We start from the raw sequence: 18552 nt of genomic DNA on the forward strand, positions 1-18552 counted from the left end.
GGGTGCTGCATATAAAATCTACAGCCATGTACATATTAGAAAACACAAAAATAAAATTGTTCAATTGAGGGTATAAATAGTAAAAATAAATAAAAGAGTAGTTTAACTGAGCATAAATTGAAAGGTAATTTCATGAAAAGGTGGAATCAGGAGTCACCAACACGTTTTGTCCAGTTAATAGACTTCTTCAAGGGATGTAGAACTCCTGTGGGGGACCTGATATACCCCCTTAAATGAGGGCAAACTAGGAGGCGTTTATAATTATGACCTCACTTCTGGTTTTCACTAATGCATCTACTATATATTGTTTAAAGAACACATGTAAGATACATCAGATGTTTTGATCTCCATGATATGTGGAATCGCTGAATTTGATAAGAGTTTCTATGTCTCTAAAGTATTTTAAAAATGAGAGGAATCCGTGGGCTCGTCATGTGATATCCGCTCTTCCCGGAGCTGGCCGACCTGTCATATCCGCCCGGTTGGTTGTTTCCTTGTGCGTCACTTCCGCCCACAAGATCTCGGCTTGGCTTAGTCACCTCTGGTTGGCTGGGTACTCCTTCTTATGTCACTTCCGCCTGTAAGTCGCGGCCATGTTGTTCAGTATCCGCCCTTGATTATACGGGGGCCATCTTGGTACTCTGTCTCATCTTTATGTTCCCAATTGCCCATCTTGGTACTCCCGGGTCCGTGTAACTCCGCCCGTAAGTCGCGGTCATGTCGTTCAGTATCCGCCCTTTATTATGCAGCGGCCATCTTGGTGCTCTCAGTCTCATCTCTATGTTCCCAATTGCGGCCATCTTGGTACTCCTGAGTCCGTGGGTATCTTTTTGGGTGTCTTTCTGCATAGCGGGTTGGTGATGGATGGATAAATGGATAAGGAGGAAGATGTGGCCATTTATAGGTTTCCACTGATTATTGTCCTATATAGTATGATAGGGTAGGATATTAATACATATATAATATAAAATAAAATTGTAAATTCCCATACTTTCTAGTGTGTTTAAATATACACTTAATATACAGGCATCATTTTGATGTAGGTTATGCTAATTTAGCGATTTTGTAGGAGACTTCATACGGATGTATACAGGCCATGATTTAACCCTAAAAACCATTATGACTTTGTGGATGATGTACAATACTTAACATTTGGCAACATTTTGATGTATAGTTATGCTAATCAGATGTTTATAAAAAACTCAATGCGGGTGCAAGTATTGCATAATTATTGTCATGAACCAATATGGGTTGTGAGTGGTGTAAGAACTTATAATATACAAATAAAGTGGAAATTAATAACACATAGGCTAAAAAGTTGTCAGTAACATAGCTTGACAGATTAAATTAAAAGCATCTATAGCCAATTCAAACTACAGAATAAATGTTGTTAATAATTTGTCCACTTAGTTGCTGTAGTCTCTTATTGAAATAGCTCCATTCCTATAACTTGTGGGATCTGAATAGATGGTAATTTATGAGTCTCAAAGTTATCTCCAGTCATACCTCACTCTAAGCGCCCGATCTCGCAGATCTTGGAAGCTAAGCAGCATTGGGCCTGGTCAGTACCTAGATGGGAGACCGCTAGAGAAGACCAGGTACTGTAGTTTAGAAACATAGAAACTCTTCTCAAATTCAGCGTTTCCACATATCATGGAGATCAAAACATCTAATGTATCTTACATGTGTTCTTTAAACAATATATAGTAGATGCATTAGTAAAAACCGGAAGTGAGGTCATAATTAATTATAGACGCCTCCTAGTTTGCTGGGATTTGTCGAGCCCTGTATATGTGTGTGTGTGTGTCTATATATATATATATATATATATATATATATATATATATATATATACATACACACACACACGTGTCCTTGCATATCTTTGCTGCAGGCGTGCCAGGTCCCTTGAGACTCTGCTAGCGCCGTGCGTCTTTTTTGCAGAAAATCCATCTAAGGGGTCAGTCCTATTCCTTGCTATGTTCTCCCGGGTGCGAGTCATCCTGACAGCGCCCGCAGTTGACGGTAGCCCGGATTCACTTAAAAGTGCTCGCAGCCCCATAGGGCTCCAAGCAAAATTAAGCGAATTCAGGGTCAGAGCGGGCCGAGAAACGGTGCGAGGTGCCGGTCTGTTGCCGGCATTTAACGCCGTTTGATCCTATTCCATACGCACCCTTCGCATGGAATAGGATTGACCCCTAAATCGCAATGCGACTAGGATGCGCCAGCAGACTGTGCTGATTAATTTGATATGCAACACTTGTATATCTGTGTGTGTGTGTGTGTGCATGAGTCTCTGAAGCCGTATACGAAGTCCCACAATGTAGCAGCCACAGCTTTTTTCATTCCAAGTTCCATTCCAAGTATTTCATGTATGCGGCTGTTGGAAAAGTGATATAACACAGCACTTTGGAAGAGATGAGAGTGTGACAGTGTGAGTATGAAGCCAGCCCCTTAGCCCCAGATTCTGTGTAATTTAAGATTGTCTCAGTTCTATGGGATTGTGTGACAGTGTATGATCCTGATGAAGTTCAAAACTAGACAGAAACCTAATCTTGATCAAACTGCACCACCATGCCAAATTTGGTGGCGCTAGGTACAAAACTCTGGCTGTGCATAAAGGACAAACAGACAGACACACACTTTCTCGCTTATATTCTAGTTGGGGTACACAGCGTTGCCTAGGTTGAAGACTGGGCTCTGAAGTACACCTACAGCCTTCATTTATTTTAAATTGTCCTCGCCTATAACCTGGTTTACTATACAAATTAGGAGTAATTGATTGTGCAGGCAGGCACATTCTCATACCATTTGTAATGGGGTATATCAGGAGAAAACTAACTTACAGAACAGATATCAGTATAGCTTCCAAAATCACTTGAGTTTCAGAAATCACTGCAGAACAGAGTGGGTGATACAGCTGTGGACGGATATGCTAACACAACTGCTAACATTAACTGTGCGTCCAATGTTACTTTATAACAATGATTTCGCTATGTTGCCAAAGTATACAGATGTGATTAAGGGGAAGTCTGCGTCCTTATGGTAGGCTGCGATCGCAGCAATGCGAATGCAAACATTTGCATATCACCGCTGATGTTCGCAACCACGTTGCATGCTTATAAGCAGAATAGCGTACCTTGCTGAATCAGGCCAATAAAGTCCAATTATAAAAATCAAAAACCTACTGTATGGGCAGTCACCTGATTTCTTTTTAAAAAACCAACAGGTGTTTATTACTCACAAGTGGACATAGAAAAAGTTGACGTTTAGATCCCTCAGGACATTTGTCAAGACAGCATATTCTGTAGAAACATCAGATCAAACCACAAGGAACCATGTGGTTTGATCTGGGGTGTCGTAAACCCCCCCCCACCTGTTGGTTTTTAATAAAGAAGTCTGGAGAGTGCCAATAGGTTTTTGACTTAAATATATACACTCTGAGGCTGTCATGGCATGCTGGGTCTTGTAGTTCCACAGCGCTTGGAGACCTCATCTCTGACTCACTCCCCTCATATTAGCCCCTTGTGTGATGCAACGTCTCTGCACTCGTGACTGCGGCCCCAGCTGTCTTCCGGGTATGGCATCACCTCATCCTACGTTCCTGAATGAGACTTGTTCTGAACCGTTCTATTGGAACTTAACTACAGACTGCCCACAAACATGATGACCAGATTACCGCAGATAAGCTAAGAAACCTCGCTATGTCCTTTTGTACGTTGTTTCCTGTTTGTTTTTTTGTGCAATGAATAAATATTTGTATATTATACTAATATATTGCTCTATGGAAACTATTTATGTTCACTGAGGTTATATGCTGATGTTGAGTAGAGCAGAGGCTGCAGGAACACCACCCTGGGGTACTAACCAAATGGGAAGCAAAGACCTCTGCTGATATAATATCAAAATAGCATTTATCTGGTACGCATATCCTTAACTAGCATTGTAAGAGCTATATTCTTACTTACTGTAGGTTGTTGTGCCGTTCCACCTAACGATATTCTGATGAGCTGAGCTGCCACACTCAGAAGAAAGTGGGAAGTATCAAATTAAGACTATCATTTGCTGTGCTTCAATCAAGTTGGCCCACTGTATCGATCAAAGTGTCGGCGCCTATACTCTAATTGACGCTGTGTGTAAATGTGTATATATGTATATATATTATGAAAAAGGGGGTATATGGAACAGCACCAATATCAAAATGTGCCTAATAATACCTATGGGGATGTTTCCCCAAAACCACACAAATATTGAAACCTCCTTCACCAGGTGTCAGCTAAATACCAAAATAAGTACGGGTAAGATACTTGAAATTAAATGTGCAAAATTAATAAGTATAGCGACCTGCATGTTTACTCCAATATAGTGCAAATATGGAAATACATATAAAGTGCTAGTGCCAAGAAAATGTGCAAACAACAATATATGAATAAAATAGGGGGGTACACAATTTATTACAAATAACAAACAATGGATCCCGAAATTTATAAAAAGCACATATAAATAAAAATAATAAACATCAAATTAATAGTCCATCGATAGTTGTAAAGTGCTAAATCTAAGATGGTAATAATTAGAATTGTTAAAGCGCCCAGGAATAAAAATATAAAAAAGTTAAAAAGGCTTAGCTTTCATTCAGGAGAATTGAGTTCAAATGGCAAGAGAATAGAGCTCACTAACGCGTTTCGTCCTCTCCAGACTTCATCAAAGATAATATAAGGCAAGGAGGCTGAAAACGATAGATAGTACTTACATAAATAGCTCCCTGTCAGAGCTGTGGCACAACCACCCAAAACTACATCAAACTAATGCTGACACTAATGAACATACCAAATCAATGAAAGTCAGATACAAAAATGCTAGCATAATCTGATATTAAAACTGCACAAAATGCAGATTAAGTTTATAAAAAACTTATGTAGTCTTGGGTGTTTGTGCCCCAGCTCTATCAGTGAGCTATTTATGTAAGTACTATTAATCGTTTTCAGCCTCCTTGCCTTATATTATGTGCTGGCTGCTAGGATGTTTTAGTGACTTGCTATCATGTTTGCATATTCTGACTGTACCTTTTGTATTTTGTATTCATTGGGATATGTATTGGTGACTGTATGTTTGTGTATAAGCTGTAACCATGGGGATGGGTGCACACTGGTGACGTCATCATGATGCGCATATCGACGCGATCCCGGCCGGTAGCTGGGAGGATGAACACGGAACCATGGTGAGGGGGAGCACTTATTTAAGGTTTGTTCGGTTTGATTTCTTTATGTTCTGGTGAAAATTCTGATGCATTGAAACGTCGACTAGACTGTAGTTACGTGTGTGTTGTTTTCTTTATAAATCCCTGAGTGCCGCCGTCAATGGAGCGATATATATATATATATAATTATTATTATTATTACTATCATCTCTGAGGACATTTTCAATATGTTCCCTTGACACCTATTCTGACTGAATAAATAATTGCTTTGTACGTCTTAATCTACAGAAAATTTAGTTTAGGCATTGCTTTCTCAATATTAAGCACTTTTCTTAGAAACCAATTTTGAAATTGTCTTCCAGCAGATACAGATGTGTCCATGCTCATCTAGCCTCAATACGCCATGCAGCGTGATATACCTGGCGTGAGTGAGCCGTCAGGTCCACTGCAACTCTGTCTCTGCATTGGTCGTCTTTTTTTTTTGCTGAAAATGTGTGTAAGTTGCAATGTGATGCAACTAGGACGCACCAGCAGACCGTGCTGATTAATATGATAAGCAACACTTGTATATCTGTCTGCGACTGAGGGCCGTATTCAATTAGTTTCGCCTCGGGGAAAAAGTTTCGCTTTCCCGACTTTTCGCCACCTTCGTCTTTTTTGGAGGTGAAAACTTTTCGTGCGCGCTCCCGATTTACTCCGTATTCAAGTTACCAAACAGGCGAAATGTGAACCAGGCGAAAAGTGCAGGATGAATTGGGTGAATCACTCTGTACCCCAGAAAAAGATGGGCTGACTTCGGAAATCATTATGGTAGTTTAGTATTAGCCCTAATTGAACCAATTAGGGTACTTAAGTGGTGGTAAATGCTTGCTTTTAGTGTCTAAGTAAAAGTGTGGAAGAATGGCATAAAGCAGTGTTTTTTGGAGAAAATAAGTAGTTCCATCAAATTTGGGGTGCTTGAAAATGGGTACTAGCATATTTTTATGTCTATAAAGTAAAGTTTTAGAAAAAGTAAAATTTCTCCGTCATACAAGCACCTGCAATCCCAAAAACACTTGGCCCCTTTCCTCAAAGCACCCCCACAATCTTATTTCGCTAGTGTTTTAAGTTGTCCCCCCACTTATTACATTTTCGCCCCAAATTTCTAAGTCTTGTTTGGGATGTTACAAGATTTTTTTTTTTTTCCTTTTTCTGGGTGAATTGTCTTTTGGGGAGGTGTACCAAGGGTTTTGGGTGGTTTCCCAACATCTGCACCCCTAAATATAGATTTTGCTAATTTTTTTTTTCTCCTGCTATTCTGTGGAGTTTCGCCTTGACTTTTCGCGTAGGTGAAAGAGTACTGGTATTAAATACGAAGAAAAATTTTCAGGCAAAATTATCGCCACAAAACGGGCGAAAACTGCTTTTCGCTCTTAATTGAATATGGCCCTGAGACTGTAAACAGAACTTGGCTGCTGCATGGTAACAGTATGCATGCTGATTGTGAGACTCTGTTGCACACACATATTCAAGTGTCACATATCAAATTAATCAGCACAGTCTCCTGGTGCGTCCTAGCCGCATCACATTGTGATTTAGTTGCATTTTCACAAAAAAAGACGCCCGACCCTACCATAGTCTCGTAGGACCAGTTGCACTGAGAGGGCCTATTTGGTGAGACCGCAGCAAAGTCGAGTGAGGACATATCTGAAAGGCCTGAATGTTATCCATTTTACTTCTTCTAAGGAAGAAGTGGAAAGTGTGGCTAGAGGTTGGAGAATAGCAGGTGTATTTCTACCAGCTGTCTCTACAGGTGCAGGAATGGAGCAGCAAGAACTCCCCCTGAGACATTCTGGCTCCCAGTGTTGCTGGGAAGGGTGTTGTTGGTGGTGGGGGTTCATAGAGAAGGTACTGACAAGAGTGCCAAGCCCTTAAAATGCCCTGTGAAAGTGAAAATCACATTTCAAGAAGTCAGTTTGCTGTGGCATACGATTTGTCTGGGAGGCTGAGGGAACTGTTCTGCTGACTGGCAGGTGTGGTGAACGACAAGCTGGGACTTGCTGTCTATGAAATCACTCCATAGAGTTCCCACGGAGAAACAGTTCTATAATGTTAGGAAACCCTTGTGAGGAGTATCGCAGAAACTCGAAGAACAAAAGCACACAAAGTCCTGTTTGAATTTGTTGATAAAGTAATAATTTACAGTCGTGCCAAAATCATTCCTCTGACCTGCAACTGATTTTTACTTGTTGGTTTTATAATAAATTAATCTGCATAAAGGTTTTTCAAGCATATTTGTGCTTAATTAGTGTGAGGTTTAATTATGATCACGCCACAAATTCTAGTTCAACATATGAAATTCCCTATAGCCCTTCATTAATGAATTCCATCATGGGAAATAATAGGATCTTTGAATGATTTTATACTCAACCATGTAGTAATAGTTGTTTAAGGAATTTTTAGTTTAAACATTTATATATATATATATATATATATATATACATATATATATATATGCTTTTTTTTTTTTTTCCCCTACCCTATGGTAAACTTTTATTTTTTTTAAACTGGAGAGCTCTTATTTTTAATTCTACCAAATAAGCTGTTAAACAGATCAGTATGAGGAATGTCATTTTCATGTTCCACAAGAGGGGCTCTTCTCCAGCAGGGAAATTGCAGATTACCTTTGGAAAGAAACGTCACATTGCATCATTATATGAGACCTTCATGAAGTCACCACCGGTAGGAAGCATTCACTTAGCGGAAATACTGGCTTGAGTGCGGGATGCTCGCGCTCGGGATTCCGGTGGTCAAAATCCCAACACCGGCATGCAGAAAGGGTTAGGATACCGACACCTGTTGGTCGGTATCCTAACTCTCCCCCTCTCCCTACCCCTAAACCTCCCTCCCTGGTGCCTAAATCTAACCTTCCCCCTAGTGCCTCAACCTAATCTCCCCCTCCCCGTACCCTAAACCGAACCATCCCCCTTAGTGCCTACCCCTCCCCCTAGTGCCTAACCCCGCTACTTACCTCTGGGATGCCATTTGTCAGGATGCTGGCACTGGTATTCTAAGCGCCGGCATCCCCTTTGCCGGAATAGTGACAGTAACCCAAAATACTTGCTTAGTCCTACATTGCTGTTGCATTTCCCATTAAGTAGACTGTGTCACTGCATAGTTCTTCTTCAGTGTTAGGACTTTTTTGAGGCTTGCCCACTATGGCATATACCATCTTACATTTGACCTGGATATATTTTGTTCCTATTTGTTTTTTATTTTTATCATTAGTATGGCTTCTGTGTCTTTAGGGAGAAAATGTGAAAAAATTCTTACTTTGTCACATATTAGGGCTTTATTTTTGAGTTTAGCAGTTAACTCATAGCAAACTCTTCATTAAAATGAATGTCACCTACCATCGATGCAGTTTATCAGTTTAGTTGGAACCAATACCTCATGTATAGAGGTCTGGCCACATAAACATGAGCCAGGCAACACTTTAGTTATGTCACTAGTTTCTAGAAAATGTATAAGCTGCATTTTTTTCAGATGACAAAATGGCTGCCTCTACTAACTGCCTCTACTAACTAACTACTAACTAAGATCATACTGACTGCTTCTTAGACCCGTATTCAAATTTCGCGGCCTGGACTTTTCACCTACTTCGCCTGTTTTGCAGGTGGAAAAGTATCGCGCGCGTGCCCGCGTATCCCTGTATTCAATTTGAAAGTATGAGAAAACGGGACCCAGCGAAACTTAAACAGGCGTAGAGCACTGTCAGAACTGGGGAAATCAGTCTGACACCCCCCAAAAGATGCTCTGACATGGGGGTTAACTATGGTAACCCCCGATTTGGCTTGCTGAAGGTATTTGGAGTTTTTAAATGGGCTCAATAGCTGCTAAATAGCGTATTTCTATACGTGGTGAAGAATAGTATTCAGGAGTATTTTTTGCAGAAAATAACTTATCCCAGCAAATTTGGGGTACTTGAAAATGGGGGTCAGCATATTTAAAAGTTGCTAAAGTGAAGTTGAAAAAATTGTGAAAAATCCACCTGCCGCAAACACCTGCAATTCAGAAAAAACACTTGGGACATACTTGGGGACCGCCCCAGAGTCAAGTTCGCTAGTTTTTAACTTTGTACCCCATTTTGTTTCGCCGCCTTTTTCAGTAATTGTTATTGGGGGGTCTTTAATGGGTTTTTTTAGAATTTTTTTGACACAGTTTACCTTTTGGGGAACTGTCTGAAGGCTGCAGGGGGGTTCCCGCAACGTTGCACCCCAAAACCCCAATTCTGCACTTTTTTCCACCTGCTTTTCATAGGCGATACTTTTTCGCCTGGTACATTGCATTCGCCTAGGCGGCAAGTCTTTCAAATTGAATACAGAGTAAAAGCAAAACAGGCGAAAATTATGACATCGGCGAAAAGTTTTCGCCAAAAACATGCGTAAACGGCTTTTCGCTCCAAATTGAATACGGGCCTTAGACTCCTTTCTCTGGATTGTCAATAAGACCGTGTGTGGTTGAGTTTTGGTATATAACAGGGTCTTGTTAAATGAGAGCAAGAGGTTCTATGCTCCAGGCAGCACAAAGTTCATTTCTAACTGCTCTGTATCTAAGACAAACAATAGGACTTGTGCCATAGAGAACTGTGTACAATTACCATGGTATCCAGTCCCTCACTGCTCAACTAAGATGAATCAAGAAGTATATAACTAGTATTATGGACCTGTAATTTGCCGGGTCGCCAGTTATTGTGCTCGGCACTGCCATGCTATTGTCTCCTCTGTCCTCCCCCCCCCCCCCCCCCCCTCCCTTCCCATCTGTCTCCCCATATTTCCCACTCTCACCATTTCTCTTATTCAGTCTACCACACACTCTCTTCCTCTCCATTTCTCAGTTGCTCCCCCCTTACTTGACTGTTCTATGTTTTGGTCTGTATTTGCATGTACTTTACAATTTTTTTTATCTCTTTGTTTTTTTTTTTGTTTTGTCTCCTGCTCCTATATCTTGCTAATCTCCTGTATGACTACTACCTGCCCCTGACTGTGGTGCAAACTGCTCAGTGACGGTGCTGCTGTGATTCTCTGCCACATCATTGCCTACTCATTTTCCCCCAGTCCCTAGTCTAATTCAGAGCCACCTGCCATGGGTAAATTGGTCTAATGCATACACCGAAAGTGGATTCAATGAGCATAGGCTAGGGCAGTGTTGGTTAACCTTGACACTCCAGCTGTTATGGAACTACATAACCCAGCATGCACTGCTACAGTTTTGCTATTAGGGCATGCTAAAACTGTGGCAGGGCATGCTGGGATATATAGTTCCACAACAGCTGGAGTGTCAAGGTTAGCCAACACTGGGCTAGGGGCTGATTCAGAATTGAGAGCAAACGAAAAAAGGGCAACTTTGTACCTGTACAAACCATGTTGCAATTCATCGGGGTACAGATAGTTTTATTTTCTTTGGATTCAGTATAAATACTGTCTGTTTGGCATTTAGCATACAAATACTGGACTGCTTTAGTTTTACATTGCAATTTAGAGTTCATTTAGGACAGGGGTGGGGAATCTTTTTTTCTGCCCAGGGCCATTTTGATATATATATAACATTATTTGCGGGCCTGGTGCAGGTCACGCCCCCTCTGTGTGACGTCACACGGCATCGGGGCCACAATCGCCGTGATTTCAGCAATTCCCGGAGCATCCTCAGGATGCTCTGGGGAGCTGTAAGGGCAGCTGTATGACCATCTGAAGCATCCTAAGGAAGCTCCAGGCAGCACCGCTGTATAGATTCTGGTTGCAGGGTGCCATTCCAGGCACCCTGCTAGCCAGATGAGGCTAGCAGAAAAAAGCTCAGAGGGCCAGACCAAATGATTCCGCGGGCCTTATACAGCCCCTGGGCCTGAGGCTCCCCATCCCCGATTTAGGACATACCCCATCTAACTGTAAATCGCTACACATTTTAAACCTACCCCACATCCAGTGTAACATGGTTTTACCACAGTGCAAATTCTAGTCTCATCCATAGGTTAGGTCCTCTCTAGGGCTCACTCACATGGGGGCAGTTTTCCAGCAATTGTGGTATGCCTGATGTGCCTTTAAAGTGGAGCATCTATTTATCTTGGTAATAATTCAATAAATCAAGAATTTCTTCTTCAGGGTCCATAGGGTCCACAGAGTCTACCTTTGGGTATGTAGTGGAAACGATCCATTGCACCAAACAGCTCTAGATTTGCAGCTCCCAGCATGCATCGGTCCTCCTCCCTATATACCCCGCCCCCAGCCACAGGCATTCAGGTTTTTTGTTTGATGCGCAGCAGGTATCCAGACGCACCTGTTATAACAGCGGGACTGTCTAGGCAGTCCCAGGCTTTTTTCATTTATGATTTACTTAGTTTCTGAACTACTGAGTTTAGCAGTACCAGGTGCCACTACAGACGCAGGTACTGCGACTCCTACCTCTGCCGGGGCCGAAAACACCAGTACCGCTATATGCCCTGAAGTTCTCGGCGGGCCTCAGCGTGGCTTAGCTAGCGCCTGTGCTGAGGTCTGGACTGCAGGTCTGGCACAGAGATGACAGGTAAGTGCGCGGCAGTCCTAGCATCCAGTGTAGGAGACGCATCGGGTACAGCTCCCGGTGAAGGCATAGTGTGACGTGTCCTCACTAAGGTGGCCGGTTCCTTTTCGTCTGTCGCCGGGGACGCGCAGTAGATCTATGTGTCTACTGCTATGAGGCCAGCGTAGCCGTGGAATCAAAATCGCAGCTTAAGGGAGATAAGGCGATCCCCCGGCCATTCCTCCCTCAATCTAGATGCAACTTCCAGTACGGATTGCAGCATCTGGTTTGCTATGTTTGACCACCTCGTGGTGAGACGCTCGCAGATCGCGTTTGTGTGTGTACTGCTGTAGCTGTTGTCTCATAGGTTGGTCGGTCTCCCTGGGTCTGGTATATACCTCTCGTTTGGGTCTGGTATATAGCACTCTATATCCTAACATTACCCCTGCGGGGCTGGTCAGTTGATTCAGAGTCCATTAGCAATAGCAATTGTGCGTATTTATGCATTGTATGTGACTTTAATGCTAGCTGCTGTATTGTACTGTATTTTTGTTTCAAACTGTCAGTTATACTTATCGCTGTGTTTCTCCACATCCCTCTGAAAGGTGTGGGGGGTTTCATTGATAGGGTGTTGCATTGCATTTATACTGTACAGCTTATACCATTTATACATTTGTCATGTCTAAAGGTGTAGGTGAGAAGAATGATATGCCAGTACTAAGATCATGTGTGTTTTATTTGGCAGGCCTGTCTGAGCAAGATGTTAACCTGGATGGATTGTGTAGCCTCTGTTGTAAACAGCTACCCATTCAAGCCATTACATCTAGAGCTCCAGCGCTAGAACCACCCAGGTGGTATCAGGTTTTGTCGCATTTAGTGAACAAAGTTGCAGAAGCGTGGGCTCCGGCCACGGTATTTCCCCATGCTATGGGGTATTCACAGCAGTTGCATCCTTCTATCTATATATATATATATATATATATATATTATGCCCCCCATGAATTCCTGTTGGGTTAATTCTACTGTTCACTCCAGTCAGTGTCTGCTGCCATCTATAGCTCCTCAGCAGTCAGATAGACAAGTGGCGGCAAAGCAAGGGGCATAAGAGAGGTTCCCATCAGTTGCCTCATGACAACCCGGACTACTCTTCAGACTCTGATACTCAGAGTTCTGGGTCTTACTCAGTAGAAGAAGACCATCAGTCTCTTGTGGATGTCCCCTCTCTGGTGAGAGCGGTTAGATCTGTCCTCAGTATAGAGGAAGAGGAGGCCCCGCTGACAGCATTGGTGGACTTTAGACGTCAGAAGGTGGCTAAGGATTATTTTCCTCAGTCTGAGCAACTGACAAATCTTATGTCCGAGGCATGGAGTACTCCTGGGAAGCATTTCCATGTTACAAAGAATATAACCTCTCTGTACCCATTTGCACTTGGTGAGTGTAACAAATGGGAAGTTCCACCAATGATAGACGCTCATGTCACAAGGTTGATTAGGAGCGCTACTTTACTTATTCCTGCAACATCCTCCTTAAAAGAAGTTACCGATAAAAAAAACTTGACAATCATTTGAAATCAATCTCTTCATTATCTGGAGCTATTACCAGACCAGCTATGTCTGTAGCCTGGGTAGCGAAAGCTATGGAAGAATGGATGACATCTCTGGAAAGTACTATGCCTGAGGCTACCAGAAAACAGCAGTCTTTTCTCTATCAGATGCGAGAATCAGCTGTGTATATGGGGAAAGCGGTCATTGGCGCAGGTATTTTGGCTTCTAGGGTCTCGGCTCCTTCAGATGCAGCCTGAAGATCCCTTTTCCAAAAACCTGGAAGGCAGATACAAGATCCAAGAAGGCTCTTGAATCTTTGCCTTTTGCGGGGAAGGTACTGTTTGAACCAGAGCTGGATGACATAATGACTTCTCTGGCAACACCGAAGTCTGCTCAATTGCCATCTATGACTACCCCTAAATTTAGGCAGTCGGCAGCTCGGTCCTTTCGCCCACAGAGTAGGGCATGTCCGCAAGACACTTCAGCCCAAGATTGAGTTTGGGGATATCATGGTCTCCCTGGACATTCAGGATGCTTCTCTGCATGTTCCGATTGCACAATCCCACCGAAGATTTTTGAGATTGGCGGTAGATTAGCAACATTACCTATTTCAGGCTCTACCCTTCGGGCTGGCCACAGCTCCTCGGGTATTTACCAAGATAATGGCAGTCATGACAGCTCTTCTCAGGCGACAAGGAGTCAGGATACTGCCATGCTTGGATGACCTCCTGATATTGGCACAATCTCAGGAGACGTTACAATGTTATCTTCAGATGACCATTGTCTGCCTACAAGAGCACGGCTGGATAATAAATTGGAAAAAGTCCTCTCTTTCTCCAACTCCGCATATGGGGGCACTGCTGGGTTCTCTGGGACAGAGGATTCTTCTACCAGAAGACAAGATTGTAGCACTACAGTCTCATGTGAACAGTCTTCTCTGCAAGCAAAGAGTGTCGGTACAATTGGCAATGCAGGTGCTGGGCTCCATGGTATGCCCAGTTTCACTCCAGGTCCCTGCAGAATTGGATTCTGGCTCATTGGGATGGTCAGTATTATCAGATAAAGTCTCAGATGATCCGCATCTCACCAGAGGTTTGGCTCTCCCTCGCTTGGTGGCTGGAGACGACTCATTTAAATATGGGTCGTCCGTTGTGGGTCCCGGATTGGGTACTCCTCATTACAGATTCAAGCATGCGAGGATGGGGAGTGGTGACAGGCCATCACACCTTTCATGGAAGGTGGACAGTTCAGGATAGTCTCCTGCCAATATATATTTTTTAGCTTCGGGCAGCGCACAGAGCGCTCATACTGGCGCAGGACCTCCTACAAGGCAGGCCAGTCCAGGTTCAGTCCGACAACGCTACAGCAGTGGCCTACCTCAACCATCAAGGAGGTACACAATGTCTAGCAGCCATGAAGGAAGTGGCGGAAATTCTGCTGTGGGCTGAATGCCATCTTCCGGCTATCTCGGCAATATTCATCCCAGGTGTTCTCAACTGGGAAGCGGACTTCCTAAGTCGCCAGGACATGCATGGGCTCTTCATCCGGATGTCTTTCAACTCCTGGTGGACAAGTGGGGAGTACTGCACGTAGACCTCATAGCGTCACGTCACAATCACAAAGTCTCCAGGAACAAGGGACCCCTCAGCCGATTGCGTGGACGCTCTGGCGGTGAGATGGGATTTTAGATTGGCAAACCTGTTTCCTCCAATCTCCCTCCTCCCAAGGGTCGTCAGAAAGTTCAAGCAGGAAGGCGGCAGGATAATACGAATAGCCCCTGCTTGGCCCAGGAGGCATTGGTTTTCCGACCTGACATGTCTGTCAATAAACAGTCCATTTCCACTGCCTCTACGGCCGGATCTGCTAGTGCAGGGTCCCTGCCTATATCAGGATTTACCTTCACTGGCTTTGAAGGCATGGCTATTGAGTCTGCTAAGCTCAAGGCCAAGGGTTTTTCGGCCTCTGTGATTCAGACGATGCTGAGGGAAAGGAAGCCTGCTTCCGCCCGCATCTATCACAGAATTTGGTATTCATTTTTTCTTTGATGTTCTCACAGAAAACGTCCCGGAGATTTTCAAGGTCGCAAGATTACTTGCTTTTCTTCAGACGGGATTAGACTTAGATCTTCGCCTGGCTACCTTGAGCGTTCAGGCTTCTGCATTGTCAGTTTTGTACAGAATTGCCCCTCTGCCGGATGTTAGAACATTCTTGGAAGGGTTTCTCCGGCTGAAACCTCCATTTGTCCCTCCGGTGGCACTGTGGGATTTCACTTTGGTTCTCAGGGCATTGCAGATGACTCCCTTTGAACCTTTTGGGTACGGTGGACGTAAGATGATTGACAGTGAAGACACTTTTCCTCCTTGCTATCACCTCAGCTTGTAGAGTTTCTGACTTGGCAGCTCTGTCATGTCGCTCTCCATATTTGATTTTCCATCAAAATAGAGCTTTCCACCGTACTAAGGCGGGTTACCTTCCAAAGGTGGTTTCCCATTTCCATATAAATGAGGAGATTGTAGTTCCGGCCTTTTAGTCTTCAGACCTGTCTACAGGTGAAGCTTCACTGGATGTGTTTTGAGCCCTTCGTATCTACGTGAATCATACCAGCTCCATCAGAAAATCGGATTCGCTCTGAGTGTTATATGGGTTTCACAAACGAGGCTGGCCAGCAAACAAGCAGACTTTGGCTCGCTGGCTGCGTACGACTATTTCTCAGTTCTATACACAGGCTGATATCCCTGTTCCTGACAAGGTGACAGTACGGTCTGTCGGACCGTCGTGAGCGGTTAGACATGGCACCTCGGCTGAACAGTTGTGCAAAGGCAGCCACTTGGTCTTCTGTCAATACTTTTTTCACATTCTATGCATTTGATACTTTTGCCTCCCTGGATGCTTCCTTTGGGTGGCGGATTTTCCTGTCTGCACAGGAGCATCCCCACCCTTAAAGGAACTGCTTTAGGACGTCCCCAAGGTAGATTCAGTGGACCCTATGGACCCTGAAGAAGAAAATCAGAGTTATGGTATAACATACCATACCTTAGTTAACTCTTTTTCCTGGAGGTCCGTAGGGTCACATAGCACCCTCCCTGACGCACCTAGCCTCAGTTGGGATCTGTTATTTTGCTTATTTATATCACGGATTCCCTCTTCGTATTTTGAGTGTTTCTTGTGTGCAATGTACTTCCTTCTCCACTTTCCGTCTCTTGCCGTTAGGCTTGTTTACAAACTGAATGCCTGTGACTGGGGGAAGGGTATATAGGGAGGAGGACCGCTGCATGCTGGGAGCTGAAAAGCTAGAAGCTCATTAGTGCAATGGATCGTTTCCACTACATACCCCAAGGTAGATTCTGTGGACCCTATGGACCTCGAAGAAAAAGAGTTATCTAAAGTATGTTATACCATAACTCTGATTATTCTGCGTAGACGATTAAATGGTTAAATAACACGTGATTTAGCAATTTGTTTTTAAACTTTGAATTACAGAACAATTAAAATAAATACAATATCATTAAAATAAATACCTTAAAAACGGCACAGTACCACCATTAAAAGATTTACTATTTTTAACCTATAATAAGAAAATAAAAATGTTTATTGCTAAAACCAGTTACAAACCATGTAATTTATGGCAATACATAGGTGCCTGACATAACGTGCCCTTGTTATTCTTTGTCTGGTTTGATGGTTGAAGATGACCACTTGTATGGGCAGTTACTTGTGATTTTAGATATGTGCAAACACCTCCACAAATGTTGAACTACAAGTAAATCATCCTTGTTGATTTTGTCTTTGTTCTCAAATATCTTGAATCAATAAGCAAGCTCTTCCCACTCGCCCCATCCCTAATGTTGTATATGTTCCCTACTAGAATGTGCAACACTGGGTAAAGATGTATATCTCCATGTGAAAAACTTGTTTTGCAAAGGAAAGAGGAACACTATGTGCTTGGCTTGCTACCTAGATATGGTGGTGTTGCTGTCCACTCACATCATGTTTTATTTTACGCAACTTTAGAAATATATATTTGTATCTGTGTGCATATATATATACTGTGTGTCTGTCTGTATGTGTGTGTGTATATATATATATATATATATATAATGTATAGGGATAGTTGCTACTTAAGGTTACTTAAAGACAACCTATGTACCTAAAGTGTGTGTCACAATTTAAAATGAATGTATATCAAAGTCACTGTGAACTGCATAATATTCATATAGTGTATTGTCTATACACACCTTATAAGACCATCATTCCCTTTCTGTGACTTTATACTTGTAAGGCGCTGCAGAGTATTCTGCCGCAATATGAACAAATAGTATGCAGAATGGGGAAGGAGCTCTCGCTCTCTGTAATGTACCTGGGGATGTTATATTGTACTTTACAGCAGTGCTGCTGTGGCTTTTCTGGGACCATGAACGGTTGATTGACACTGTTTTTTTTTTATTTTTCATGTTTAGTTCATTAAAATAAATTGTATTACTAGGTCTAGGATCTGGTTACAATGGTTCCTATGTACACTTTTTACACTCTGACCACCCACTACATAGAAACAGCCTGCTGGCTGGGCATTATGGCATAAAAAAAACAAGATATTGTTGGATTTTGTTTCTCTGGAAGTTTGTTTTAAACATCACCTGTTACTTAGATGTGAAGTCAGCCATTTATGGTAAAACAGCCTACCCGTAAGAGAGGAATCGGTGAAATGAATGAGGCAATGCATTCTTATGAATATTGGTTCTGTCTACCACATGACTTCCTTCACTGTCTGTGAACAACAGAGAAATTGTGTCTCTGTTGAAAATTTAATGAACTGTGTGATCAAAAGTGAGAATTACTAAGAACGGATGTAATTTCTGGACTGTCAGAATATTTCTATGTTATATTTGTATAGTTATATGCAAATAATGTACCTTTGATTCTTGTCCCCTATTTTCTTTTTTCCTGTACCCTTTTTTTTATTTCTGTACCCCAGCTCTTTTCTATATAATTTTGAAACCATAAAAATGTAATGTTTAAAAAAGTGAGAATTACTGTTTTCCAATTAAAATCTGCTGGAGTTATTCTAAGCGAATGAAGCCAGATTGGACCTAAACAATATATGTTGCAAATATATACAAGGGTGGTTCAAGAAATAAGGTAACAGGACCTCTCATTGTGTAAATAGTATGGCCTTGGTACAGATTATTTTTCCACATAGTCCACATACTTGTCTAAGCATTTGTTCCAACGGTACACCAAGGCATCTATCCCAGCATAGAAGAAAGCAGTGTCAAG

The 18552-nt window shown here is 42.6% G+C and overlaps 1 protein-coding gene across 2 annotated transcripts in view; it reads left to right on the top strand.

Annotated features, from left to right (window-relative positions):
• Positions 1 to 18552, top strand: part of TBCD (tubulin folding cofactor D) — a 376677-nt gene that overhangs the window by 191873 nt on the left and 166252 nt on the right. The gene's annotated exons all lie outside the window — the stretch shown is intronic.

This window comes from Taudactylus pleione, unplaced genomic scaffold (assembly GCF_031769625.1).
Source record: "Taudactylus pleione unplaced genomic scaffold, aTauple2 ptg000012l, whole genome shotgun sequence".
In the NCBI taxonomy this organism is placed as follows: Eukaryota; Metazoa; Chordata; class Amphibia; order Anura; family Myobatrachidae; genus Taudactylus; species Taudactylus pleione.